The sequence below is a fragment of the Aquarana catesbeiana genome, linkage group LG04 (genome assembly GCF_042186555.1).
Source record: "Aquarana catesbeiana isolate 2022-GZ linkage group LG04, ASM4218655v1, whole genome shotgun sequence".
Lineage (NCBI taxonomy): Eukaryota > Metazoa > Chordata > Amphibia > Anura > Ranidae > Aquarana > Aquarana catesbeiana.
Genome location: NC_133327.1, coordinates 141,733,656 through 141,756,853, shown reverse-complemented (window position 1 = coordinate 141,756,853; position 23,198 = coordinate 141,733,656). Strand labels below are relative to the sequence as shown.

Here is a 23,198-nt window from a genome sequence, read left to right as displayed (position 1 = left end):
GCTGGTGTGCAGGGATGCTATTGATGAGTGAAATTTTTATGTCGTTGCATGTTGCCGGAAATGAAAACAGGCAGCAAGATCCTTGACTTTGTTCCAGGTGAAACTAAGCAACCACTCTGTTATGACCAACAGGCACATGGGAAGCGAAAGAATCAAACACGCACTAGCCTGATTAACAGGATAGACAAACAATCACACGTAGTGGGATCTTTGTTAAAACTACAACGCTTGCCGAAACCCAGGATCGAACCAGGGACCTTTAGATCTTCAGTCTAACGCTCTCCCAACTGAGCTATTTTGGCACACTGCAGTTTGTGTGACCAGAAGTCACGTGGCACCATGCGTCGACACGAAGGCATCATAGAGCCCTTAAAGGAGATTTATAGTCACAGCATTCACTTCTATTTTATAACATCAGCATTGTACCCGCAGTAAAAACAATAGTTATTTTTGACAATCAAATATAAGCTCGGTTCAAAAATCTCCTTTCATGTTGTGATTGTTGCCTGTCTGCTGGCCGTCTATTTCCAGAACTTCCTGGATTTCCAGCATAATTTGCAGTTTCTCCTCTGCTGTTTACTTTCAGTTTCTAAGGACTACACATCAAAAAAGTTCTACTTGCTTTCATCAAGTTGTCTAAGGCTAGCTTTGGGATTGTCATGACTTTTACTATCTTTCAAAGCCGGCTAGGTCTTGTTCCCACCGGTTTCATTGGTATATTGCAGGTGAGGGCTTCAAAAATGCAACATGCTGGACTTTATTTCCTGAGGTTCTGCAGCGCTATGAGTATTGGTGTAAAATCTTTTGACATGTCCTTGCACATTGACTGAGAAAAGCATAAACTGCGGGATGCTGCACAATTGAGTTTCAGCTGCCCCCGAGACCCTAATCTGCTCTAAACAACTTTCTAAACCTTCCCCTTGGTCTTCCTTTTCTTGTCAGGAAGCGGTAAACCAAAACAAGCATGTCCAGTTGCCGAAACCCGGGATCGAACCAGGGACCTTTAGATCTTCAGTCTAACGCTCTCCCAACTGAGCTATTTCGGCCTGTTGTGCTAACTGTTGCCCACAATTGTGAGGTACCATGTGCTGGTGTGCAGGGATGCTATTGATGAGTGAAATTTTTATGTCGTTGCATGTTGCCGGAAATGAAAACAGGCAGCAAGATCCTTGACTTTGTTCCAGGTGAAACTAAGCAACCACTCTGTTATGACCAACAGGCACATGGGAAGCGAAAGAATCAAACACGCACTAGCCTGATTAACAGGATAGACAAACAATCACACGTAGTGGGATCTTTGTTAAAACTACAACGCTTGCCGAAACCCGGGATCGAACCAGGGACCTTTAGATCTTCAGTCTAACGCTCTCCCAACTGAGCTATTTTGGCACACTGCAGTTTGTGTGACCAGAAGTCACGTGGCACCATGCGTCGACACGAAGGCATCATAGAGCCCTTAAAGGAGATTTATAGTCACAGCATTCACTTCTATTTTATAACATCAGCATTGTACCCGCAGTAAAAACAATAGTTATTTTTGACAATCAAATATAAGCTCGGTTCAAAAATCTCCTTTCATGTTGTGATTGTTGCCTGTCTGCTGGCCGTCTATTTCCAGAACTTCCTGGATTTCCAGCATAATTTGCAGTTTCTCCTCTGCTGTTTACTTTCAGTTTCTAAGGACTACACATGAAAAAAGTTCTACTTGCTTTCATCAAGTTGTCTAAGGCTAGCTTTGGGATTGTCATGACTTTTACTATCTTTCAAAGCCGGCTAGGTCTTGTTCCCACCGGTTTCATTGGTATATTGCAGGTGAGGGCTTCAAAAATGCAACATGCTGGACTTTATTTCCTGAGGTTCTGCAGCGCTATGAGTATTGGTGTAAAATCTTTTGACATGTCCTTGCACATTGACTGAGAAAAGCATAAACTGCGGGATGCTGCACAATTGAGTTTCAGCTGCCCCCGAGACCCTAATCTGCTCTAAACAACTTTCTAAACCTTCCCCTTGGTCTTCCTTTTCTTGTCAGGAAGCGGTAAACAAAAAACAAGCATGTCCAGTTGCCGAAACCCGGGATCGAACCAGGGACCTTTAGATCTTCAGTCTAACGCTCTCCCAACTGAGCTATTTCGGCCTGTTGTGCTAACTGTTGCCTACAATTGTGAGGTACCATGTGCTGGTGTGCAGGGATGCTATTGATGAGTGAAATTTTTATGTCGTTGCATGTTGCCGGAAATGAAAACAGGCAGCAAGATCCTTGACTTTGTTCCAGGTGAAACTAAGCAACCACTCTGTTATGACCAACAGGCACATGGGAAGCGAAAGAATCAAACACGCACTAGCCTGATTAACAGGATAGACAAACAATCACACGTAGTGGGATCTTTGTTAAAACTACAACGCTTGCCGAAACCCGGGATCGAACCAGGGACCTTTAGATCTTCAGTCTAACGCTCTCCCAACTGAGCTATTTTGGCACACTGCAGTTTGTGTGACCAGAAGTCACGTGGCACCATGCGTCGACACGAAGGCATCATAGAGCCCTTAAAGGAGATTTATAGTCACAGCATTCACTTCTATTTTATAACATCAGCATTGTACCCGCAGTAAAAACAATAGTTATTTTTGACAATCAAATATAAGCTCGGTTCAAAAATCTCCTTTCATGTTGTGATTGTTGCCTGTCTGCTGGCCGTCTATTTCCAGAACTTCCTGGATTTCCAGCATAATTTGCAGTTTCTCCTCTGCTGTTTACTTTCAGTTTCTAAGGACTACACATGAAAAAAGTTCTACTTGCTTTCATCAAGTTGTCTAAGGCTAGCTTTGGGATTGTCATGACTTTTACTATCTTTCAAAGCCGGCTAGGTCTTGTTCCCACCGGTTTCATTGGTATATTGCAGGTGAGGGCTTCAAAAATGCAACATGCTGGACTTTATTTCCTGAGGTTCTGCAGCGCTATGAGTATTGGTGTAAAATCTTTTGACATGTCCTTGCACATTGACTGAGAAAAGCATAAACTGCGGGATGCTGCACAATTGAGTTTCAGCTGCCCCCGAGACCCTAATCTGCTCTAAACAACTTTCTAAACCTTCCCCTTGGTCTTCCTTTTCTTGTCAGGAAGCGGTAAACAAAAAACAAGCATGTCCAGTTGCCGAAACCCGGGATCGAACCAGGGACCTTTAGATCTTCAGTCTAACGCTCTCCCAACTGAGCTATTTCGGCCTGTTGTGCTAACTGTTGCCTACAATTGTGAGGTACCATGTGCTGGTGTGCAGGGATGCTATTGATGAGTGAAATTTTTATGTCGTTGCATGTTGCCGGAAATGAAAACAGGCAGCAAGATCCTTGACTTTGTTCCAGGTGAAACTAAGCAACCACTCTGTTATGACCAACAGGCACATGGGAAGCGAAAGAATCAAACACGCACTAGCCTGATTAACAGGATAGACAAACAATCACACGTAGTGGGATCTTTGTTAAAACTACAACGCTTGCCGAAACCCGGGATCGAACCAGGGACCTTTAGATCTTCAGTCTAACGCTCTCCCAACTGAGCTATTTTGGCACACTGCAGTTTGTGTGACCAGAAGTCACGTGGCACCATGCGTCGACACGAAGGCATCATAGAGCCCTTAAAGGAGATTTATAGTCACAGCATTCACTTCTATTTTATAACATCAGCATTGTACCCGCAGTAAAAACAATAGTTATTTTTGACAATCAAATATAAGCTCGGTTCAAAAATCTCCTTTCATGTTGTGATTGTTGCCTGTCTGCTGGCCGTCTATTTCCAGAACTTCCTGGATTTCCAGCATAATTTGCAGTTTCTCCTCTGCTGTTTACTTTCAGTTTCTAAGGACTACACATGAAAAAAGTTCTACTTGCTTTCATCAAGTTGTCTAAGGCTAGCTTTGGGATTGTCATGACTTTTACTATCTTTCAAAGCCGGCTAGGTCTTGTTCCCACCGGTTTCATTGGTATATTGCAGGTGAGGGCTTCAAAAATGCAACATGCTGGACTTTATTTCCTGAGGTTCTGCAGCGCTATGAGTATTGGTGTAAAATCTTTTGACATGTCCTTGCACATTGACTGAGAAAAGCATAAACTGCGGGATGCTGCACAATTGAGTTTCAGCTGCCCCCGAGACCCTAATCTGCTCTAAACAACTTTCTAAACCTTCCCCTTGGTCTTCCTTTTCTTGTCAGGAAGCGGTAAACCAAAACAAGCATGTCCAGTTGCCGAAACCCGGGATCGAACCAGGGACCTTTAGATCTTCAGTCTAACGCTCTCCCAACTGAGCTATTTCGGCCTGTTGTGCTAACTGTTGCCTACAATTGTGAGGTACCATGTGCTGGTGTGCAGGGATGCTATTGATGAGTGAAATTTTTATGTCGTTGCATGTTGCCGGAAATGAAAACAGGCAGCAAGATCCTTGACTTTGTTCCAGGTGAAACTAAGCAACCACTCTGTTATGACCAACAGGCACATGGGAAGCGAAAGAATCAAACGCGCACTAGCCTGATTAACAGGATAGACAAACAATCACACGTAGTGGGATCTTTGTTAAAACTACAACGCTTGCCGAAACCCGGGATCGAACCAGGGACCTTTAGATCTTCAGTCTAACGCTCTCCCAACTGAGCTATTTTGGCACACTGCAGTTTGTGTGACCAGAAGTCACGTGGCACCATGCGTCGACACGAAGGCATCATAGAGCCCTTAAAGGAGATTTATAGTCACAGCATTCACTTCTATTTTATAACATCAGCATTGTACCCGCAGTAAAAACAATAGTTATTTTTGACAATCAAATATAAGCTCGGTTCAAAAATCTCCTTTCATGTTGTGATTGTTGCCTGTCTGCTGGCCGTCTATTTCCAGAACTTCCTGGATTTCCAGCATAATTTGCAGTTTCTCCTCTGCTGTTTACTTTCAGTTTCTAAGGACTACACATCAAAAAAGTTCTACTTGCTTTCATCAAGTTGTCTAAGGCTAGCTTTGGGATTGTCATGACTTTTACTATCTTTCAAAGCCGGCTAGGTCTTGTTCCCACCGGTTTCATTGGTATATTGCAGGTGAGGGCTTCAAAAATGCAACATGCTGGACTTTATTTCCTGAGGTTCTGCAGCGCTATGAGTATTGGTGTAAAATCTTTTGACATGTCCTTGCACATTGACTGAGAAAAGCATAAACTGCGGGATGCTGCACAATTGAGTTTCAGCTGCCCCCGAGACCCTAATCTGCTCTAAACAACTTTCTAAACCTTCCCCTTGGTCTTCCTTTTCTTGTCAGGAAGCGGTAAACCAAAACAAGCATGTCCAGTTGCCGAAACCCGGGATCGAACCAGGGACCTTTAGATCTTCAGTCTAACGCTCTCCCAACTGAGCTATTTCGGCCTGTTGTGCTAATTGTTGCCTACAATTGTGAGGTACCATGTGCTGGTGTGCAGGGATGCTATTGATGAGTGAAATTTTTATGTCGTTGCATGTTGCCGGAAATGAAAACAGGCAGCAAGATCCTTGACTTTGTTCCAGGTGAAACTAAGCAACCACTCTGTTATGACCAACAGGCACATGGGAAGCGAAAGAATCAAACACGCACTAGCCTGATTAACAGGATAGACAAACAATCACACAACGCTTGCCGAAACCCGGGATCGAACCAGGGACCTTTAGATCTTCAGTCTAACGCTCTCCCAACTGAGCTATTTTGGCACACTGCAGTTTGTGTGACCAGAAGTCACGTGGCACCATGCGTCGACACGAAGGCATCATAGAGCCCTTAAAGGAGATTTATAGTCACAGCATTCACTTCTATTTTATAACATCAGCATTGTACCCGCAGTAAAAACAATAGTTATTTTTGACAATCAAATATAAGCTCGGTTCAAAAATCTCCTTTCATGTTGTGATTGTTGCCTGTCTGCTGGCCGTCTATTTCCAGAACTTCCTGGATTTCCAGCATAATTTGCAGTTTCTCCTCTGCTGTTTACTTTCAGTTTCTAAGGACTACACATCAAAAAAGTTCTACTTGCTTTCATCAAGTTGTCTAAGGCTAGCGTTGGGATTGTCATGACTTTTACTATCTTTCAAAGCCGGCTAGGTCTTGTTCCCACCGGTTTCATTGGTATATTGCAGGTGAGGGCTTCAAAAATGCAACATGCTGGACTTTATTTCCTGAGGTTCTGCAGCGCTATGAGTATTGGTGTAAAATCTTTTGACATGTCCTTGCACATTGACTGAGAAAAGCATAAACTGCGGGATGCTGCACAATTGAGTTTCAGCTGCCCCCGAGACCCTAATCTGCTCTAAACAACTTTCTAAACCTTCCCCTTGGTCTTCCTTTTCTTGTCAGGAAGCGGTAAACCAAAACAAGCATGTCCAGTTGCCGAAACCCGGGATCGAACCAGGGACCTTTAGATCTTCAGTCTAACGCTCTCCCAACTGAGCTATTTCGGCCTGTTGTGCTAACTGTTGCCTACAATTGTGAGGTACCATGTGCTGGTGTGCAGGGATGCTATTGATGAGTGAAATTTTTATGTCGTTGCATGTTGCCGGAAATGAAAACAGGCAGCAACATCCTTGACTTTGTTCCAGGTGAAACTAAGCAACCACTCTGTTATGACCAACAGGCACATGGGAAGCGAAAGAATCAAACACGCACTAGCCTGATTAACAGGATAGACAAACAATCACACGTAGTGGGATCTTTGTTAAAACTACAACGCTTGCCGAAACCCGGGATCGAACCAGGGACCTTTAGATCTTCAGTCTAACGCTCTCCCAACTGAGCTATTTTGGCACACTGCAGTTTGTGTGACCAGAAGTCACGTGGCACCATGCGTCGACACAAAGGCATCATAGAGCCCTTAAAGGAGATTTATAGTCACAGCATTCACTTCTATTTTATAACATCAGCATTGTACCCGCAGTAAAAACAATAGTTATTTTTGACAATCAAATATAAGCTCGGTTCAAAAATCTCCTTTCATGTTGTGATTGTTGCCTGTCTGCTGGCCGTCTATTTCCAGAACTTCCTGGATTTCCAGCATAATTTGCAGTTTCTCCTCTGCTGTTTACTTTCAGTTTCTAAGGACTACACATGAAAAAAGTTCTACTTGCTTTCATCAAGTTGTCTAAGGCTAGCTTTGGGATTGTCATGACTTTTACTATCTTTCAAAGCCGGCTAGGTCTTGTTCCCACCGGTTTCATTGGTATATTGCAGGTGAGGGCTTCAAAAATGCAACATGCTGGACTTTATTTCCTGAGGTTCTGCAGCGCTATGAGTATTGGTGTAAAATCTTTTGACATGTCCTTGCACATTGACTGAGAAAAGCATAAACTGCGGGATGCTGCACAATTGAGTTTCAGCTGCCCCCGAGACCCTAATCTGCTCTAAACAACTTTCTAAACCTTCCCCTTGGTCTTCCTTTTCTTGTCAGGAAGCGGTAAACCAAAACAAGCATGTCCAGTTGCCGAAACCCGGGATCGAACCAGGGATGCTATTGATGAGTGAAATTTTTATGTCGTTGCATGTTGCCGGAAATGAAAACAGGCAGCAAGATCCTTGACTTTGTTCCAGGTGAAACTAAGCAACCACTCTGTTATGACCAACAGGCACATGGGAAGCGAAAGAATCAAACACGCACTAGCCTGATTAACAGGATAGACAAACAATCACACGTAGTGGGATCTTTGTTAAAACTACAACGCTTGCCGAAACCCGGGATCGAACCAGGGACCTTTAGATCTTCAGTCTAACGCTCTCCCAACTGAGCTATTTTGGCACACTGCAGTTTGTGTGACCAGAAGTCACGTGGCACCATGCGTCGACACGAAGGCATCATAGAGCCCTTAAAGGAGATTTATAGTCACAGCATTCACTTCTATTTTATAACATCAGCATTGTACCCGCAGTAAAAACAATAGTTATTTTTGACAATCAAATATAAGCTCGGTTCAAAAATCTCCTTTCATGTTGTGATTGTTGCCTGTCTGCTGGCCGTCTATTTCCAGAACTTCCTGGATTTCCAGCATAATTTGCAGTTTCTCCTCTGCTGTTTACTTTCAGTTTCTAAGGACTACACATCAAAAAAGTTCTACTTGCTTTCATCAAGTTGTCTAAGGCTAGCTTTGGGATTGTCATGACTTTTACTATCTTTCAAAGCCGGCTAGGTCTTGTTCCCACCGGTTTCATTGGTATATTGCAGGTGAGGGCTTCAAAAATGCAACATGCTGGACTTTATTTCCTGAGGTTCTGCAGCGCTATGAGTATTGGTGTAAAATCTTTTGACATGTCCTTGCACATTGACTGAGAAAAGCATAAACTGCGGGATGCTGCACAATTGAGTTTCAGCTGCCCCCGAGACCCTAATCTGCTCTAAACAACTTTCTAAACCTTCCCCTTGGTCTTCCTTTTCTTGTCAGGAAGCGGTAAACCAAAACAAGCATGTCCAGTTGCCGAAACCCGGGATCGAACCAGGGACCTTTAGATCTTCAGTCTAACGCTCTCCCAACTGAGCTATTTCGGCCTGTTGTGCTAACTGTTGCCTACAATTGTGAGGTACCATGTGCTGGTGTGCAGGGATGCTATTGATGAGTGAAATTTTTATGTCGTTGCATGTTGCCGGAAATGAAAACAGGCAGCAAGATCCTTGACTTTGTTCCAGGTGAAACTAAGCAACCACTCTGTTATGACCAACAGGCACATGGGAAGCGAAAGAATCAAACGCGCACTAGCCTGATTAACAGGATAGACAAACAATCACACGTAGTGGGATCTTTGTTAAAACTACAACGCTTGCCGAAACCCGGGATCGAACCAGGGACCTTTAGATCTTCAGTCTAACACTCTCCCAACTGAGCTATTTTGGCACACTGCAGTTTGTGTGACCAGAAGTCACGTGGCACCATGCGTCGACACGAAGGCATCATAGAGCCCTTAAAGGAGATTTATAGTCACAGCATTCACTTCTATTTTATAACATCAGCATTGTACCCGCAGTAAAAACAATAGTTATTTTTGACAATCAAATATAAGCTCGGTTCAAAAATCTCCTTTCATGTTGTGATTGTTGCCTGTCTGCTGGCCGTCTATTTCCAGAACTTCCTGGATTTCCAGCATAATTTGCAGTTTCTCCTCTGCTGTTTACTTTCAGTTTCTAAGGACTACACATGAAAAAAGTTCTACTTGCTTTCATCAAGTTGTCTAAGGCTAGCTTTGGGATTGTCATGACTTTTACTATCTTTCAAAGCCGGCTAGGTCTTGTTCCCACCGGTTTCATTGGTATATTGCAGGTGAGGGCTTCAAAAATGCAACATGCTGGACTTTATTTCCTGAGGTTCTGCAGCGCTATGAGTATTGGTGTAAAATCTTTTGACATGTCCTTGCACATTGACTGAGAAAAGCATAAACTGCGGGATGCTGCACAATTGAGTTTCAGCTGCCCCCGAGACCCTAATCTGCTCTAAACAACTTTCTAAACCTTCCCCTTGGTCTTCCTTTTCTTGTCAGGAAGCGGTAAACCAAAACAAGCATGTCCAGTTGCCGAAACCCGGGATCGAACCAGGGACCTTTAGATCTTCAGTCTAACGCTCTCCCAACTGAGCTATTTCGGCCTGTTGTGCTAACTGTTGCCTACAATTGTGAGGTACCATGTGCTGGTGTGCAGGGATGCTATTGATGAGTGAAATTTTTATGTCGTTGCATGTTGCCGGAAATGAAAACAGGCAGCAAGATCCTTGACTTTGTTCCAGGTGAAACTAAGCAACCACTCTGTTATGACCAACAGGCACATGGGAAGCGAAAGAATCAAACACGCACTAGCCTGATTAACAGGATAGACAAACAATCACACGTAGTGGGATCTTTGTTAAAACTACAACGCTTGCCGAAACCCGGGATCGAACCAGGGACCTTTAGATCTTCAGTCTAACGCTCTCCCAACTGAGCTATTTTGGCACACTGCAGTTTGTGTGACCAGAAGTCACGTGGCACCATGCGTCGACACGAAGGCATCATAGAGCCCTTAAAGGAGATTTATAGTCACAGCATTCACTTCTATTTTATAACATCAGCATTGTACCCGCAGTAAAAACAATAGTTATTTTTGACAATCAAATATAAGCTCGGTTCAAAAATCTCCTTTCATGTTGTGATTGTTGCCTGTCTGCTGGCCGTCTATTTCCAGAACTTCCTGGATTTCCAGCATAATTTGCAGTTTCTCCTCTGCTGTTTACTTTCAGTTTCTAAGGACTACACATGAAAAAAGTTCTACTTGCTTTCATCAAGTTGTCTAAGGCTAGCTTTGGGATTGTCATGACTTTTACTATCTTTCAAAGCCGGCTAGGTCTTGTTCCCACCGGTTTCATTGGTATATTGCAGGTGAGGGCTTCAAAAATGCAACATGCTGGACTTTATTTCCTGAGGTTCTGCAGCGCTATGAGTATTGGTGTAAAATCTTTTGACATGTCCTTGCACATTGACTGAGAAAAGCATAAACTGCGGGATGCTGCACAATTGAGTTTCAGCTGCCCCCGAGACCCTAATCTGCTCTAAACAACTTTCTAAACCTTCCCCTTGGTCTTCCTTTTCTTGTCAGGAAGCGGTAAACCAAAACAAGCATGTCCAGTTGCCGAAACCCGGGATCGAACCAGGGACCTTTAGATCTTCAGTCTAACGCTCTCCCAACTGAGCTATTTCGGCCTGTTGTGCTAACTGTTGCCTACAATTGTGAGGTACCATGTGCTGGTGTGCAGGGATGCTATTGATGAGTGAAATTTTTATGTCGTTGCATGTTGCCGGAAATGAAAACAGGCAGCAAGATCCTTGACTTTGTTCCAGGTGAAACTAAGCAACCACTCTGTTATGACCAACAGGCACATGGGAAGCGAAAGAATCAAACACGCACTAGCCTGATTAACAGGATAGACAAACAATCACACGTAGTGGGATCTTTGTTAAAACTACAACGCTTGCCGAAACCCGGGATCGAACCAGGGACCTTTAGATCTTCAGTCTAACGCTCTCCCAACTGAGCTATTTTGGCACACTGCAGTTTGTGTGACCAGAAGTCACGTGGCACCATGCGTCGACACGAAGGCATCATAGAGCCCTTAAAGGAGATTTATAGTCACAGCATTCACTTCTATTTTATAACATCAGCATTGTACCCGCAGTAAAAACAATAGTTATTTTTGACAATCAAATATAAGCTCGGTTCAAAAATCTCCTTTCATGTTGTGATTGTTGCCTGTCTGCTGGCCGTCTATTTCCAGAACTTCCTGGATTTCCAGCATAATTTGCAGTTTCTCCTCTGCTGTTTACTTTCAGTTTCTAAGGACTACACATGAAAAAAGTTCTACTTGCTTTCATCAAGTTGTCTAAGGCTAGCTTTGGGATTGTCATGACTTTTACTATCTTTCAAAGCCGGCTAGGTCTTGTTCCCACCGGTTTCATTGGTATATTGCAGGTGAGGGCTTCAAAAATGCAACATGCTGGACTTTATTTCCTGAGGTTCTGCAGCGCTATGAGTATTGGTGTAAAATCTTTTGACATGTCCTTGCACATTGACTGAGAAAAGCATAAACTGCGGGATGCTGCACAATTGAGTTTCAGCTGCCCCCGAGACCCTAATCTGCTCTAAACAACTTTCTAAACCTTCCCCTTGGTCTTCCTTTTCTTGTCAGGAAGCGGTAAACCAAAACAAGCATGTCCAGTTGCCGAAACCCGGGATCGAACCAGGGACCTTTAGATCTTCAGTCTAACGCTCTCCCAACTGAGCTATTTCGGCCTGTTGTGCTAACTGTTGCCTACAATTGTGAGGTACCATGTGCTGGTGTGCAGGGATGCTATTGATGAGTGAAATTTTTATGTCGTTGCATGTTGCCGGAAATGAAAACAGGCAGCAAGATCCTTGACTTTGTTCCAGGTGAAACTAAGCAACCACTCTGTTATGACCAACAGGCACATGGGAAGCGAAAGAATCAAACGCGCACTAGCCTGATTAACAGGATAGACAAACAATCACACGTAGTGGGATCTTTGTTAAAACTACAACGCTTGCCGAAACCCGGGATCGAACCAGGGACCTTTAGATCTTCAGTCTAACGCTCTCCCAACTGAGCTATTTTGGCACACTGCAGTTTGTGTGACCAGAAGTCACGTGGCACCATGTCGTTGCATGTTGCCGGAAATGAAAACAGGCAGCAAGATCCTTGACTTTGTTCCAGGTGAAACTAAGCAACCACTCTGTTATGACCAACAGGCACATGGGAAGCGAAAGAATCAAACACGCACTAGCCTGATTAACAGGATAGACAAACAATCACACGTAGTGGGATCTTTGTTAAAACTACAACGCTTGCCGAAACCCGGGATCGAACCAGGGACCTTTAGATCTTCAGTCTAACGCTCTCCCAACTGAGCTATTTTGGCACACTGCAGTTTGTGTGACCAGAAGTCACGTGGCACCATGCGTCGACACGAAGGCATCATAGAGCCCTTAAAGGAGATTTATAGTCACAGCATTCACTTCTATTTTATAACATCAGCATTGTACCCGCAGTAAAAACAATAGTTATTTTTGACAATCAAATATAAGCTCGGTTCAAAAATCTCCTTTCATGTTGTGATTGTTGCCTGTCTGCTGGCCGTCTATTTCCAGAACTTCCTGGATTTCCAGCATAATTTGCAGTTTCTCCTCTGCTGTTTACTTTCAGTTTCTAAGGACTACACATGAAAAAAGTTCTACTTGCTTTCATCAAGTTGTCTAAGGCTAGCTTTGGGATTGTCATGACTTTTACTATCTTTCAAAGCCGGCTAGGTCTTGTTCCCACCGGTTTCATTGGTATATTGCAGGTGAGGGCTTCAAAAATGCAACATGCTGGACTTTATTTCCTGAGGTTCTGCAGCGCTATGAGTATTGGTGTAAAATCTTTTGACATGTCCTTGCACATTGACTGAGAAAAGCATAAACTGCGGGATGCTGCACAATTGAGTTTCAGCTGCCCCCGAGACCCTAATCTGCTCTAAACAACTTTCTAAACCTTCCCCTTGGTCTTCCTTTTCTTGTCAGGAAGCGGTAAACCAAAACAAGCATGTCCAGTTGCCGAAACCCGGGATCGAACCAGGGACCTTTAGATCTTCAGTCTAACGCTCTCCCAACTGAGCTATTTCGGCCTGTTGTGCTAACTGTTGCCTACAATTGTGAGGTACCATGTGCTGGTGTGCAGGGATGCTATTGATGAGTGAAATTTTTATGTCGTTGCATGTTGCCGGAAATGAAAACAGGCAGCAAGATCCTTGACTTTGTTCCAGGTGAAACTAAGCAACCACTCTGTTATGACCAACAGGCACATGGGAAGCGAAAGAATCAAACACGCACTAGCCTGATTAACAGGATAGACAAACAATCACACGTAGTGGGATCTTTGTTAAAACTACAACGCTTGCCGAAACCCGGGATCGAACCAGGGACCTTTAGATCTTCAGTCTAACGCTCTCCCAACTGAGCTATTTTGGCACACTGCAGTTTGTGTGACCAGAAGTCACGTGGCACCATGCGTCGACACGAAGGCATCATAGAGCCCTTAAAGGAGATTTATAGTCACAGCATTCACTTCTATTTTATAACATCAGCATTGTACCCGCAGTAAAAACAATAGTTATTTTTGACAATCAAATATAAGCTCGGTTCAAAAATCTCCTTTCATGTTGTGATTGTTGCCTGTCTGCTGGCCGTCTATTTCCAGAACTTCCTGGATTTCCAGCATAATTTGCAGTTTCTCCTCTGCTGTTTACTTTCAGTTTCTAAGGACTACACATCAAAAAAGTTCTACTTGCTTTCATCAAGTTGTCTAAGGCTAGCTTTGGGATTGTCATGACTTTTACTATCTTTCAAAGCCGGCTAGGTCTTGTTCCCACCGGTTTCATTGGTATATTGCAGGTGAGGGCTTCAAAAATGCAACATGCTGGACTTTATTTCCTGAGGTTCTGCAGCGCTATGAGTATTGGTGTAAAATCTTTTGACATGTCCTTGCACATTGACTGAGAAAAGCATAAACTGCGGGATGCTGCACAATTGAGTTTCAGCTGCCCCCGAGACCCTAATCTGCTCTAAACAACTTTCTAAACCTTCCCCTTGGTCTTCCTTTTCTTGTCAGGAAGCGGTAAACCAAAACAAGCATGTCCAGTTGCCGAAACCCGGGATCGAACCAGGGACCTTTAGATCTTCAGTCTAACGCTCTCCCAACTGAGCTATTTCGGCCTGTTGTGCTAACTGTTGCCTACAATTGTGAGGTACCATGTGCTGGTGTGCAGGGATGCTATTGATGAGTGAAATTTTTATGTCGTTGCATGTTGCCGGAAATGAAAACAGGCAGCAAGATCCTTGACTTTGTTCCAGGTGAAACTAAGCAACCACTCTGTTATGACCAACAGGCACATGGGAAGCGAAAGAATCAAACGCGCACTAGCCTGATTAACAGGATAGACAAACAATCACACGTAGTGGGATCTTTGTTAAAACTACAACGCTTGCCGAAACCCGGGATCGAACCAGGGACCTTTAGATCTTCAGTCTAACGCTCTCCCAACTGAGCTATTTTGGCACACTGCAGTTTGTGTGACCAGAAGTCACGTGGCACCATGCGTCGACACGAAGGCATCATAGAGCCCTTAAAGGAGATTTATAGTCACAGCATTCACTTCTATTTTATAACATCAGCATTGTACCCGCAGTAAAAACAATAGTTATTTTTGACAATCAAATATAAGCTCGGTTCAAAAATCTCCTTTCATGTTGTGATTGTTGCCTGTCTGCTGGCCGTCTATTTCCAGAACTTCCTGGATTTCCAGCATAATTTGCAGTTTCTCCTCTGCTGTTTACTTTCAGTTTCTAAGGACTACACATGAAAAAAGTTCTACTTGCTTTCATCAAGTTGTCTAAGGCTAGCTTTGGGATTGTCATGACTTTTACTATCTTTCAAAGCCGGCTAGGTCTTGTTCCCACCGGTTTCATTGGTATATTGCAGGTGAGGGCTTCAAAAATGCAACATGCTGGACTTTATTTCCTGAGGTTCTGCAGCGCTATGAGTATTGGTGTAAAATCTTTTGACATGTCCTTGCACATTGACTGAGAAAAGCATAAACTGCGGGATGCTGCACAATTGAGTTTCAGCTGCCCCCGAGACCCTAATCTGCTCTAAACAACTTTCTAAACCTTCCCCTTGGTCTTCCTTTTCTTGTCAGGAAGCGGTAAACCAAAACAAGCATGTCCAGTTGCCGAAACCCGGGATCGAACCAGGGACCTTTAAGATCTTCAGTCTAACGCTCTCCCAACTGAGCTATTTCGGCCTGTTGTGCTAACTGTTGCCTACAATTGTGAGGTACCATGTGCTGGTGTGCAGGGATGCTATTGATGAGTGAAATTTTTATGTCGTTGCATGTTGCCGGAAATGAAAACAGGCAGCAAGATCCTTGACTTTGTTCCAGGTGAAACTAAGCAACCACTCTGTTATGACCAACAGGCACATGGGAAGCGAAAGAATCAAACACGCACTAGCCTGATTAACAGGATAGACAAACAATCACACGTGGTGGGATCTTTGTTAAAACTACAACGCTTGCCGAAACCCGGGATCGAACCAGGGACCTTTAGATCTTCAGTCTAACGCTCTCCCAACTGAGCTATTTTGGCACACTGCAGTTTGTGTGACCAGAAGTCACGTGGCACCATGCGTCGACACGAAGGCATCATAGAGCCCTTAAAGGAGATTTATAGTCACAGCATTCACTTCTATTTTATAACATCAGCATTGTACCCGCAGTAAAAACAATAGTTATTTTTGACAATCAAATATAAGCTCGGTTCAAAAATCTCCTTTCATGTTGTGATTGTTGCCTGTCTGCTGGCCGTCTATTTCCAGAACTTCCTGGATTTCCAGCATAATTTGCAGTTTCTCCTCTGCTGTTTACTTTCAGTTTCTAAGGACTACACATGAAAAAAGTTCTACTTGCTTTCATCAAGTTGTCTAAGGCTAGCTTTGGGATTGTCATGACTTTTACTATCTTTCAAAGCCGGCTAGGTCTTGTTCCCACCGGTTTCATTGGTATATTGCAGGTGAGGGCTTCAAAAATGCAACATGCTGGACTTTATTTCCTGAGGTTCTGCAGCGCTATGAGTATTGGTGTAAAATCTTTTGACATGTCCTTGCACATTGACTGAGAAAAGCATAAACTGCGGGATGCTGCACAATTGAGTTTCAGCTGCCCCCGAGACCCTAATCTGCTCTAAACAACTTTCTAAACCTTCCCCTTGGTCTTCCTTTTCTTGTCAGGAAGCGGTAAACCAAAACAAGCATGTCCAGTTGCCGAAACCCGGGATCGAACCAGGGACCTTTAGATCTTCAGTCTAACGCTCTCCCAACTGAGCTATTTCGGCCTGTTGTGCTAACTGTTGCCTACAATTGTGAGGTACCATGTGCTGGTGTGCAGGGATGCTATTGATGAGTGAAATTTTTATGTCGTTGCATGTTGCCGGAAATGAAAACAGGCAGCAAGATCCTTGACTTTGTTCCAGGTGAAACTAAGCAACCACTCTGTTATGACCAACAGGCACATGGGAAGCGAAAGAATCAAACACGCACTAGCCTGATTAACAGGATAGACAAACAATCACACGTAGTGGGATCTTTGTTAAAACTACAACGCTTGCCGAAACCCGGGATCGAACCAGGGACCTTTAGATCTTCAGTCTAACGCTCTCCCAACTGAGCTATTTTGGCACACTGCAGTATGTGTGACCAGAAGTCACGTGGCACCATGCGTCGACACGAAGGCATCATAGAGCCCTTAAAGGAGATTTATAGTCACAGCATTCACTTCTATTTTATAACATCAGCATTGTACCCGCAGTAAAAACAATAGTTATTTTTGACAATCAAATATAAGCTCGGTTCAAAAATCTCCTTTCATGTTGTGATTGTTGCCTGTCTGCTGGCCGTCTATTTCCAGAACTTCCTGGATTTCCAGCATAATTTGCAGTTTCTCCTCTGCTGTTTACTTTCAGTTTCTAAGGACTACACATGAAAAAAGTTCTACTTGCTTTCATCAAGTTGTCTAAGGCTAGCTTTGGGATTGTCATGACTTTTACTATCTTTCAAAGCCGGCTAGGTCTTGTTCCCACCGGTTTCATTGGTATATTGCAGGTGAGGGCTTCAAAAATGCAACATGCTGGACTTTATTTCCTGAGGTTCTGCAGCGCTATGAGTATTGGTGTAAAATCTTTTGACATGTCCTTGCACATTGACTGAGAAAAGCATAAACTGCGGGATGCTGCACAATTGAGTTTCAGCTGCCCCCGAGACCCTAATCTGCTCTAAACAACTTTCTAAACCTTCCCCTTGGTCTTCCTTTTCTTGTCAGGAAGCGGTAAACCAAAACAAGCATGTCCAGTTGCCGAAACCCAGGATCGAACCAGGGACCTTTAGATCTTCAGTCTAACGCTCTCCCAACTGAGCTATTTCGGCCTGTTGTGCTAACTGTTGCCTACAATTGTGAGGTACCATGTGCTGGTGTGCAGGGATGCTATTGATGAGTGAAATTTTTATGTCGTTGCATGTTGCCGGAAATGAAAACAGGCAGCAAGATCCTTGACTTTGTTCCAGGTGAAACTAAGCAACCACTCTGTTATGACCAACAGGCACATGGGAAGCGAAAGAATCAAACGCGCACTAGCCTGATTAACAGGATAGACAAACAATCACACGTAGTGGGATCTTTGTTAAAACTACAACGCTTGCCGAAACCCGGGATCGAACCAGGGACCTTTAGATCTTCAGTCTAACGCTCTCCCAACTGAGCTATTTTGGCACACTGCAGTTTGTGTGACCAGAAGTCACGTGGCACCATGCGTCGACACGAAGGCATCATAGAGCCCTTAAAGGAGATTTATAGTCACAGCATTCACTTCTATTTTATAACATCAGCATTGTACCCGCAGTAAAAACAATAGTTATTTTTGACAATCAAATATAAGCTCGGTTCAAAAATCTCCTTTCATGTTGTGATTGTTGCCTGTCTGCTGGCCGTCTATTTCCAGAACTTCCTGGATTTCCAGCATAATTTGCAGTTTCTCCTCTGCTGTTTACTTTCAGTTTCTAAGGACTACACATGAAAAAAGTTCTACTTGCTTTCATCAAGTTGTCTAAGGCTAGCTTTGGGATTGTCATGACTTTTACTATCTTTCAAAGCCGGCTAGGTCTTGTTCCCACCGGTTTCATTGGTATATTGCAGGTGAGGGCTTCAAAAATGCAACATGCTGGACTTTATTTCCTGAGGTTCTGCAGCGCTATGAGTATTGGTGTAAAATCTTTTGACATGTCCTTGCACATTGACTGAGAAAAGCATAAACTGCGGGATGCTGCACAATTGAGTTTCAGCTGCCCCCGAGACCCTAATCTGCTCTAAACAACTTTCTAAACCTTCCCCTTGGTCTTCCTTTTCTTGTCAGGAAGCGGTAAACCAAAACAAGCATGTCCAGTTGCCGAAACCCGGGATCGAACCAGGGACCTTTAGATCTTCAGTCTAACGCTCTCCCAACTGAGCTATTTCGGCCTGTTGTGCTAACTGTTGCCTACAATTGTGAGGTACCATGTGCTGGTGTGCAGGGATGCTATTGATGAGTGAAATTTTTATGTCGTTGCATGTTGCCGGAAATGAAAACAGGCAGCAAGATCCTTGACTTTGTTCCAGGTGAAACTAAGCAACCACTCTGTTATGACCAACAGGCACATGGGAAGCGAAAGAATCAAACACGCACTAGCCTGATTAACAGGATAGACAAACAATCACACGTAGTGGGATCTTTGTTAAAACTACAACGCTTGCCGAAACCCGGGATCGAACCAGGGACCTTTAGATCTTCAGTCTAACGCTCTCCCAACTGAGCTATTTTGGCACACTGCAGTTTGTGTGACCAGAAGTCACGTGGCACCATGCGTCGACACGAAGGCATCATAGAGCCCTTAAAGGAGATTTATAGTCACAGCATTCACTTCTATTTTATAACATCAGCATTGTACCCGCAGTAAAAACAATAGTTATTTTTGACAATCAAATATAAGCTCGGTTCAAAAATCTCCTTTCATGTTGTGATTGTTGCCTGTCTGCTGGCCGTCTATTTCCAGAACTTCCTGGATTTCCAGCATAATTTGCAGTTTCTCCTCTGCTGTTTACTTTCAGTTTCTAAGGACTACACATGAAAAAAGTTCTACTTGCTTTCATCAAGTTGTCTAAGGCTAGCTTTGGGATTGTCATGACTTTTACTATCTTTCAAAGCCGGCTAGGTCTTGTTCCCACCGGTTTCATTGGTATATTGCAGGTGAGGGCTTCAAAAATGCAACATGCTGGACTTTATTTCCTGAGGTTCTGCAGCGCTATGAGTATTGGTGTAAAATCTTTTGACATGTCCTTGCACATTGACTGAGAAAAGCATAAACTGCGGGATGCTGCACAATTGAGTTTCAGCTGCCCCCGAGACCCTAATCTGCTCTAAACAACTTTCTAAACCTTCCCCTTGGTCTTCCTTTTCTTGTCAGGAAGCGGTAAACCAAAACAAGCATGTCCAGTTGCCGAAACCCGGGATCGAACCAGGGACCTTTAGATCTTCAGTCTAACGCTCTCCCAACTGAGCTATTTCGGCCTGTTGTGCTAACTGTTGCCTACAATTGTGAGGTACCATGTGCTGGTGTGCAGGGATGCTATTGATGAGTGAAATTTTTATGTCGTTGCATGTTGCCGGAAATGAAAACAGGCAGCAAGATCCTTGACTTTGTTCCAGGTGAAACTAAGCAACCACTCTGTTATGACCAACAGGCACATGGGAAGCGAAAGAATCAAACACGCACTAGCCTGATTAACAGGATAGACAAACAATCACACGTAGTGGGATCTTTGTTAAAACTACAACGCTTGCCGAAACCCGGGATCGAACCAGGGACCTTTAGATCTTCAGTCTAACGCTCTCCCAACTGAGCTATTTTGGCACACTGCAGTTTGTGTGACCAGAAGTCACGTGGCACCATGCGTCGACACGAAGGCATCATAGAGCCCTTAAAGGAGATTTATAGTCACAGCATTCACTTCTATTTTATAACATCAGCATTGTACCCGCAGTAAAAACAATAGTTATTTTTGACAATCAAATATAAGCTCGGTTCAAAAATCTCCTTTCATGTTGTGATTGTTGCCTGTCTGCTGGCCGTCTATTTCCAGAACTTCCTGGATTTCCAGCATAATTTGCAGTTTCTCCTCTGCTGTTTACTTTCAGTTTCTAAGGACTACACATGAAAAAAGTTCTACTTGCTTTCATCAAGTTGTCTAAGGCTAGCTTTGGGATTGTCATGACTTTTACTATCTTTCAAAGCCGGCTAGGTCTTGTTCCCACCGGTTTCATTGGTATATTGCAGGTGAGGGCTTCAAAAATGCAACATGCTGGACTTTATTTCCTGAGGTTCTGCAGCGCTATGAGTATTGGTGTAAAATCTTTTGACATGTCCTTGCACATTGACTGAGAAAAGCATAAACTGCGGGATGCTGCACAATTGAGTTTCAGCTGCCCCCGAGACCCTAATCTGCTCTAAACAACTTTCTAAACCTTCCCCTTGGTCTTCCTTTTCTTGTCAGGAAGCGGTAAACCAAAACAAGCATGTCCAGTTGCCGAAACCCGGGATCGAACCAGGGACCTTTAGATCTTCAGTCTAACGCTCTCCCAACTGAGCTATTTCGGCCTGTTGTGCTAACTGTTGCCTACAATTGTGAGGTACCATGTGCTGGTGTGCAGGGATGCTATTGATGAGTGAAATTTTTATGTCGTTGCATGTTGCCGGAAATGAAAACAGGCAGCAAGATCCTTGACTTTGTTCCAGGTGAAACTAAGCAACCACTCTGTTATGACCAACAGGCACATGGGAAGCGAAAGAATCAAACACGCACTAGCCTGATTAACAGGATAGACAAACAATCACACGTAGTGGGATCTTTGTTAAAACTACAACGCTTGCCGAAACCCGGGATCGAACCAGGGACCTTTAGATCTTCAGTCTAACGCTCTCCCAACTGAGCTATTTTGGCACACTGCAGTTTGTGTGACCAGAAGTCACGTGGCACCATGCGTCGACACGAAGGCATCATAGAGCCCTTAAAGGAGATTTATAGTCACAGCATTCACTTCTATTTTATAACATCAGCATTGTACCCGCAGTAAAAACAATAGTTATTTTTGACAATCAAATATAAGCTCGGTTCAAAAATCTCCTTTCATGTTGTGATTGTTGCCTGTCTGCTGGCCGTCTATTTCCAGAACTTCCTGGATTTCCAGCATAATTTGCAGTTTCTCCTCTGCTGTTTACTTTCAGTTTCTAAGGACTACACATGAAAAAAGTTCTACTTGCTTTCATCAAGTTGTCTAAGGCTAGCTTTGGGATTGTCATGACTTTTACTATCTTTCAAAGCCGGCTAGGTCTTGTTCCCACCGGTTTCATTGGTATATTGCAGGTGAGGGCTTCAAAAATGCAACATGCTGGACTTTATTTCCTGAGGTTCTGCAGCGCTATGAGTATTGGTGTAAAATCTTTTGACATGTCCTTGCACATTGACTGAGAAAAGCATAAACTGCGGGATGCTGCACAATTGAGTTTCAGCTGCCCCCGAGACCCTAATCTGCTCTAAACAACTTTCTAAACCTTCCCCTTGGTCTTCCTTTTCTTGTCAGGAAGCGGTAAACCAAAACAAGCATGTCCAGTTGCCGAAACCCGGGATCGAACCAGGGACCTTTAGATCTTCAGTCTAACGCTCTCCCAACTGAGCTATTTCGGCCTGTTGTGCTAACTGTTGCCTACAATTGTGAGGTACCATGTGCTGGTGTGCAGGGATGCTATTGATGAGTGAAATTTTTATGTCGTTGCATGTTGCCGGAAATGAAAACAGGCAGCAAGATCCTTGACTTTGTTCCAGGTGAAACTAAGCAACCACTCTGTTATGACCAACAGGCACATGGGAAGCGAAAGAATCAAACACGCACTAGCCTGATTAACAGGATAGACAAACAATCACACGTAGTGGGATCTTTGTTAAAACTACAACGCTTGCCGAAACCCAGGATCGAACCAGGGACCTTTAGATCTTCAGTCTAACGCTCTCCCAACTGAGCTATTTTGGCACACTGCAGTTTGTGTGACCAGAAGTCACGTGGCACCATGCGTCGACACGAAGGCATCATAGAGCCCTTAAAGGAGATTTATAGTCACAGCATTCACTTCTATTTTATAACATCAGCATTGTACCCGCAGTAAAAACAATAGTTATTTTTGACAATCAAATATAAGCTCGGTTCAAAAATCTCCTTTCATGTTGTGATTGTTGCCTGTCTGCTGGCCGTCTATTTCCAGAACTTCCTGGATTTCCAGCATAATTTGCAGTTTCTCCTCTGCTGTTTACTTTCAGTTTCTAAGGACTACACATGAAAAAAGTTCTACTTGCTTTCATCAAGTTGTCTAAGGCTAGCTTTGGGATTGTCATGACTTTTACTATCTTTCAAAGCCGGCTAGGTCTTGTTCCCACCGGTTTCATTGGTATATTGCAGGTGAGGGCTTCAAAAATGCAACATGCTGGACTTTATTTCCTGAGGTTCTGCAGCGCTATGAGTATTGGTGTAAAATCTTTTGACATGTCCTTGCACATTGACTGAGAAAAGCATAAACTGCGGGATGCTGCACAATTGAGTTTCAGCTGCCCCCGAGACCCTAATCTGCTCTAAACAACTTTCTAAACCTTCCCCTTGGTCTTCCTTTTCTTGTCAGGAAGCGGTAAACCAAAACAAGCATGTCCAGTTGCCGAAACCCGGGATCGAACCAGGGACCTTTAGATCTTCAGTCTAACGCTCTCCCAACTGAGCTATTTCGGCCTGTTGTGCTAACTGTTGCCTACAATTGTGAGGTACCATGTGCTGGTGTGCAGGGATGCTATTGATGAGTGAAATTTTTATGTCGTTGCATGTTGCCGGAAATGAAAACAGGCAGCAAGATCCTTGACTTTGTTCCAGGTGAAACTAAGCAACCACTCTGTTATGACCAACAGGCACATGGGAAGCGAAAGAATCAAACACGCACTAGCCTGATTAACAGGATAGACAAACAATC

General features: G+C 43.7%; 42 non-coding genes across 42 annotated transcripts; all 42 read right to left on the bottom strand.

Moving 5' to 3' along the window:
* Positions 1-229: 229 nt before the first annotated feature.
* Positions 230-302, bottom strand: TRNAF-GAA (transfer RNA phenylalanine (anticodon GAA)). Its single transcript has one exon. It is a non-coding gene; the product is annotated as a tRNA-Phe (tRNA).
* A 671-nt stretch (positions 303-973) lies between these two features.
* TRNAF-GAA (transfer RNA phenylalanine (anticodon GAA)) lies at positions 974-1,046 on the bottom strand. Its single transcript has one exon. It is a non-coding gene; the product is annotated as a tRNA-Phe (tRNA).
* A 270-nt stretch (positions 1,047-1,316) lies between these two features.
* On the bottom strand, positions 1,317-1,389 carry TRNAF-GAA (transfer RNA phenylalanine (anticodon GAA)). Its single transcript has one exon. It is a non-coding gene; the product is annotated as a tRNA-Phe (tRNA).
* A 672-nt stretch (positions 1,390-2,061) lies between these two features.
* Positions 2,062-2,134, bottom strand: TRNAF-GAA (transfer RNA phenylalanine (anticodon GAA)). Its single transcript has one exon. It is a non-coding gene; the product is annotated as a tRNA-Phe (tRNA).
* Positions 2,135-2,404: 270 nt separating this feature from the next.
* TRNAF-GAA (transfer RNA phenylalanine (anticodon GAA)) lies at positions 2,405-2,477 on the bottom strand. The gene has a single exon. It is a non-coding gene; the product is annotated as a tRNA-Phe (tRNA).
* Positions 2,478-3,149: 672 nt separating this feature from the next.
* On the bottom strand, positions 3,150-3,222 carry TRNAF-GAA (transfer RNA phenylalanine (anticodon GAA)). The gene has a single exon. It is a non-coding gene; the product is annotated as a tRNA-Phe (tRNA).
* Positions 3,223-3,492: 270 nt separating this feature from the next.
* On the bottom strand, positions 3,493-3,565 carry TRNAF-GAA (transfer RNA phenylalanine (anticodon GAA)). The gene has a single exon. It is a non-coding gene; the product is annotated as a tRNA-Phe (tRNA).
* A 671-nt stretch (positions 3,566-4,236) lies between these two features.
* TRNAF-GAA (transfer RNA phenylalanine (anticodon GAA)) lies at positions 4,237-4,309 on the bottom strand. Its single transcript has one exon. It is a non-coding gene; the product is annotated as a tRNA-Phe (tRNA).
* A 270-nt stretch (positions 4,310-4,579) lies between these two features.
* On the bottom strand, positions 4,580-4,652 carry TRNAF-GAA (transfer RNA phenylalanine (anticodon GAA)). The gene has a single exon. It is a non-coding gene; the product is annotated as a tRNA-Phe (tRNA).
* Positions 4,653-5,323: 671 nt separating this feature from the next.
* On the bottom strand, positions 5,324-5,396 carry TRNAF-GAA (transfer RNA phenylalanine (anticodon GAA)). The gene has a single exon. It is a non-coding gene; the product is annotated as a tRNA-Phe (tRNA).
* A 245-nt stretch (positions 5,397-5,641) lies between these two features.
* Positions 5,642-5,714, bottom strand: TRNAF-GAA (transfer RNA phenylalanine (anticodon GAA)). The gene has a single exon. It is a non-coding gene; the product is annotated as a tRNA-Phe (tRNA).
* Positions 5,715-6,385: 671 nt separating this feature from the next.
* Positions 6,386-6,458, bottom strand: TRNAF-GAA (transfer RNA phenylalanine (anticodon GAA)). The gene has a single exon. It is a non-coding gene; the product is annotated as a tRNA-Phe (tRNA).
* A 270-nt stretch (positions 6,459-6,728) lies between these two features.
* Positions 6,729-6,801, bottom strand: TRNAF-GAA (transfer RNA phenylalanine (anticodon GAA)). Its single transcript has one exon. It is a non-coding gene; the product is annotated as a tRNA-Phe (tRNA).
* Positions 6,802-7,713: 912 nt separating this feature from the next.
* On the bottom strand, positions 7,714-7,786 carry TRNAF-GAA (transfer RNA phenylalanine (anticodon GAA)). The gene has a single exon. It is a non-coding gene; the product is annotated as a tRNA-Phe (tRNA).
* Positions 7,787-8,457: 671 nt separating this feature from the next.
* TRNAF-GAA (transfer RNA phenylalanine (anticodon GAA)) lies at positions 8,458-8,530 on the bottom strand. Its single transcript has one exon. It is a non-coding gene; the product is annotated as a tRNA-Phe (tRNA).
* Positions 8,531-8,800: 270 nt separating this feature from the next.
* TRNAF-GAA (transfer RNA phenylalanine (anticodon GAA)) lies at positions 8,801-8,873 on the bottom strand. The gene has a single exon. It is a non-coding gene; the product is annotated as a tRNA-Phe (tRNA).
* Positions 8,874-9,544: 671 nt separating this feature from the next.
* On the bottom strand, positions 9,545-9,617 carry TRNAF-GAA (transfer RNA phenylalanine (anticodon GAA)). Its single transcript has one exon. It is a non-coding gene; the product is annotated as a tRNA-Phe (tRNA).
* A 270-nt stretch (positions 9,618-9,887) lies between these two features.
* TRNAF-GAA (transfer RNA phenylalanine (anticodon GAA)) lies at positions 9,888-9,960 on the bottom strand. The gene has a single exon. It is a non-coding gene; the product is annotated as a tRNA-Phe (tRNA).
* Positions 9,961-10,631: 671 nt separating this feature from the next.
* On the bottom strand, positions 10,632-10,704 carry TRNAF-GAA (transfer RNA phenylalanine (anticodon GAA)). The gene has a single exon. It is a non-coding gene; the product is annotated as a tRNA-Phe (tRNA).
* Positions 10,705-10,974: 270 nt separating this feature from the next.
* TRNAF-GAA (transfer RNA phenylalanine (anticodon GAA)) lies at positions 10,975-11,047 on the bottom strand. Its single transcript has one exon. It is a non-coding gene; the product is annotated as a tRNA-Phe (tRNA).
* Positions 11,048-11,718: 671 nt separating this feature from the next.
* On the bottom strand, positions 11,719-11,791 carry TRNAF-GAA (transfer RNA phenylalanine (anticodon GAA)). Its single transcript has one exon. It is a non-coding gene; the product is annotated as a tRNA-Phe (tRNA).
* A 270-nt stretch (positions 11,792-12,061) lies between these two features.
* TRNAF-GAA (transfer RNA phenylalanine (anticodon GAA)) lies at positions 12,062-12,134 on the bottom strand. The gene has a single exon. It is a non-coding gene; the product is annotated as a tRNA-Phe (tRNA).
* Positions 12,135-12,362: 228 nt separating this feature from the next.
* Positions 12,363-12,435, bottom strand: TRNAF-GAA (transfer RNA phenylalanine (anticodon GAA)). Its single transcript has one exon. It is a non-coding gene; the product is annotated as a tRNA-Phe (tRNA).
* Positions 12,436-13,106: 671 nt separating this feature from the next.
* Positions 13,107-13,179, bottom strand: TRNAF-GAA (transfer RNA phenylalanine (anticodon GAA)). The gene has a single exon. It is a non-coding gene; the product is annotated as a tRNA-Phe (tRNA).
* Positions 13,180-13,449: 270 nt separating this feature from the next.
* Positions 13,450-13,522, bottom strand: TRNAF-GAA (transfer RNA phenylalanine (anticodon GAA)). The gene has a single exon. It is a non-coding gene; the product is annotated as a tRNA-Phe (tRNA).
* Positions 13,523-14,193: 671 nt separating this feature from the next.
* TRNAF-GAA (transfer RNA phenylalanine (anticodon GAA)) lies at positions 14,194-14,266 on the bottom strand. Its single transcript has one exon. It is a non-coding gene; the product is annotated as a tRNA-Phe (tRNA).
* Positions 14,267-14,536: 270 nt separating this feature from the next.
* TRNAF-GAA (transfer RNA phenylalanine (anticodon GAA)) lies at positions 14,537-14,609 on the bottom strand. The gene has a single exon. It is a non-coding gene; the product is annotated as a tRNA-Phe (tRNA).
* Positions 14,610-15,280: 671 nt separating this feature from the next.
* TRNAF-GAA (transfer RNA phenylalanine (anticodon GAA)) lies at positions 15,281-15,354 on the bottom strand. Its single transcript has one exon. It is a non-coding gene; the product is annotated as a tRNA-Phe (tRNA).
* A 270-nt stretch (positions 15,355-15,624) lies between these two features.
* Positions 15,625-15,697, bottom strand: TRNAF-GAA (transfer RNA phenylalanine (anticodon GAA)). Its single transcript has one exon. It is a non-coding gene; the product is annotated as a tRNA-Phe (tRNA).
* A 671-nt stretch (positions 15,698-16,368) lies between these two features.
* On the bottom strand, positions 16,369-16,441 carry TRNAF-GAA (transfer RNA phenylalanine (anticodon GAA)). Its single transcript has one exon. It is a non-coding gene; the product is annotated as a tRNA-Phe (tRNA).
* Positions 16,442-16,711: 270 nt separating this feature from the next.
* Positions 16,712-16,784, bottom strand: TRNAF-GAA (transfer RNA phenylalanine (anticodon GAA)). The gene has a single exon. It is a non-coding gene; the product is annotated as a tRNA-Phe (tRNA).
* A 671-nt stretch (positions 16,785-17,455) lies between these two features.
* On the bottom strand, positions 17,456-17,528 carry TRNAF-GAA (transfer RNA phenylalanine (anticodon GAA)). Its single transcript has one exon. It is a non-coding gene; the product is annotated as a tRNA-Phe (tRNA).
* A 270-nt stretch (positions 17,529-17,798) lies between these two features.
* Positions 17,799-17,871, bottom strand: TRNAF-GAA (transfer RNA phenylalanine (anticodon GAA)). The gene has a single exon. It is a non-coding gene; the product is annotated as a tRNA-Phe (tRNA).
* A 671-nt stretch (positions 17,872-18,542) lies between these two features.
* Positions 18,543-18,615, bottom strand: TRNAF-GAA (transfer RNA phenylalanine (anticodon GAA)). Its single transcript has one exon. It is a non-coding gene; the product is annotated as a tRNA-Phe (tRNA).
* Positions 18,616-18,885: 270 nt separating this feature from the next.
* Positions 18,886-18,958, bottom strand: TRNAF-GAA (transfer RNA phenylalanine (anticodon GAA)). The gene has a single exon. It is a non-coding gene; the product is annotated as a tRNA-Phe (tRNA).
* A 671-nt stretch (positions 18,959-19,629) lies between these two features.
* TRNAF-GAA (transfer RNA phenylalanine (anticodon GAA)) lies at positions 19,630-19,702 on the bottom strand. The gene has a single exon. It is a non-coding gene; the product is annotated as a tRNA-Phe (tRNA).
* A 270-nt stretch (positions 19,703-19,972) lies between these two features.
* On the bottom strand, positions 19,973-20,045 carry TRNAF-GAA (transfer RNA phenylalanine (anticodon GAA)). Its single transcript has one exon. It is a non-coding gene; the product is annotated as a tRNA-Phe (tRNA).
* A 671-nt stretch (positions 20,046-20,716) lies between these two features.
* On the bottom strand, positions 20,717-20,789 carry TRNAF-GAA (transfer RNA phenylalanine (anticodon GAA)). The gene has a single exon. It is a non-coding gene; the product is annotated as a tRNA-Phe (tRNA).
* A 270-nt stretch (positions 20,790-21,059) lies between these two features.
* On the bottom strand, positions 21,060-21,132 carry TRNAF-GAA (transfer RNA phenylalanine (anticodon GAA)). Its single transcript has one exon. It is a non-coding gene; the product is annotated as a tRNA-Phe (tRNA).
* Positions 21,133-21,803: 671 nt separating this feature from the next.
* Positions 21,804-21,876, bottom strand: TRNAF-GAA (transfer RNA phenylalanine (anticodon GAA)). The gene has a single exon. It is a non-coding gene; the product is annotated as a tRNA-Phe (tRNA).
* Positions 21,877-22,146: 270 nt separating this feature from the next.
* Positions 22,147-22,219, bottom strand: TRNAF-GAA (transfer RNA phenylalanine (anticodon GAA)). The gene has a single exon. It is a non-coding gene; the product is annotated as a tRNA-Phe (tRNA).
* A 671-nt stretch (positions 22,220-22,890) lies between these two features.
* Positions 22,891-22,963, bottom strand: TRNAF-GAA (transfer RNA phenylalanine (anticodon GAA)). Its single transcript has one exon. It is a non-coding gene; the product is annotated as a tRNA-Phe (tRNA).
* Positions 22,964-23,198: the final 235 nt, after the last annotated feature.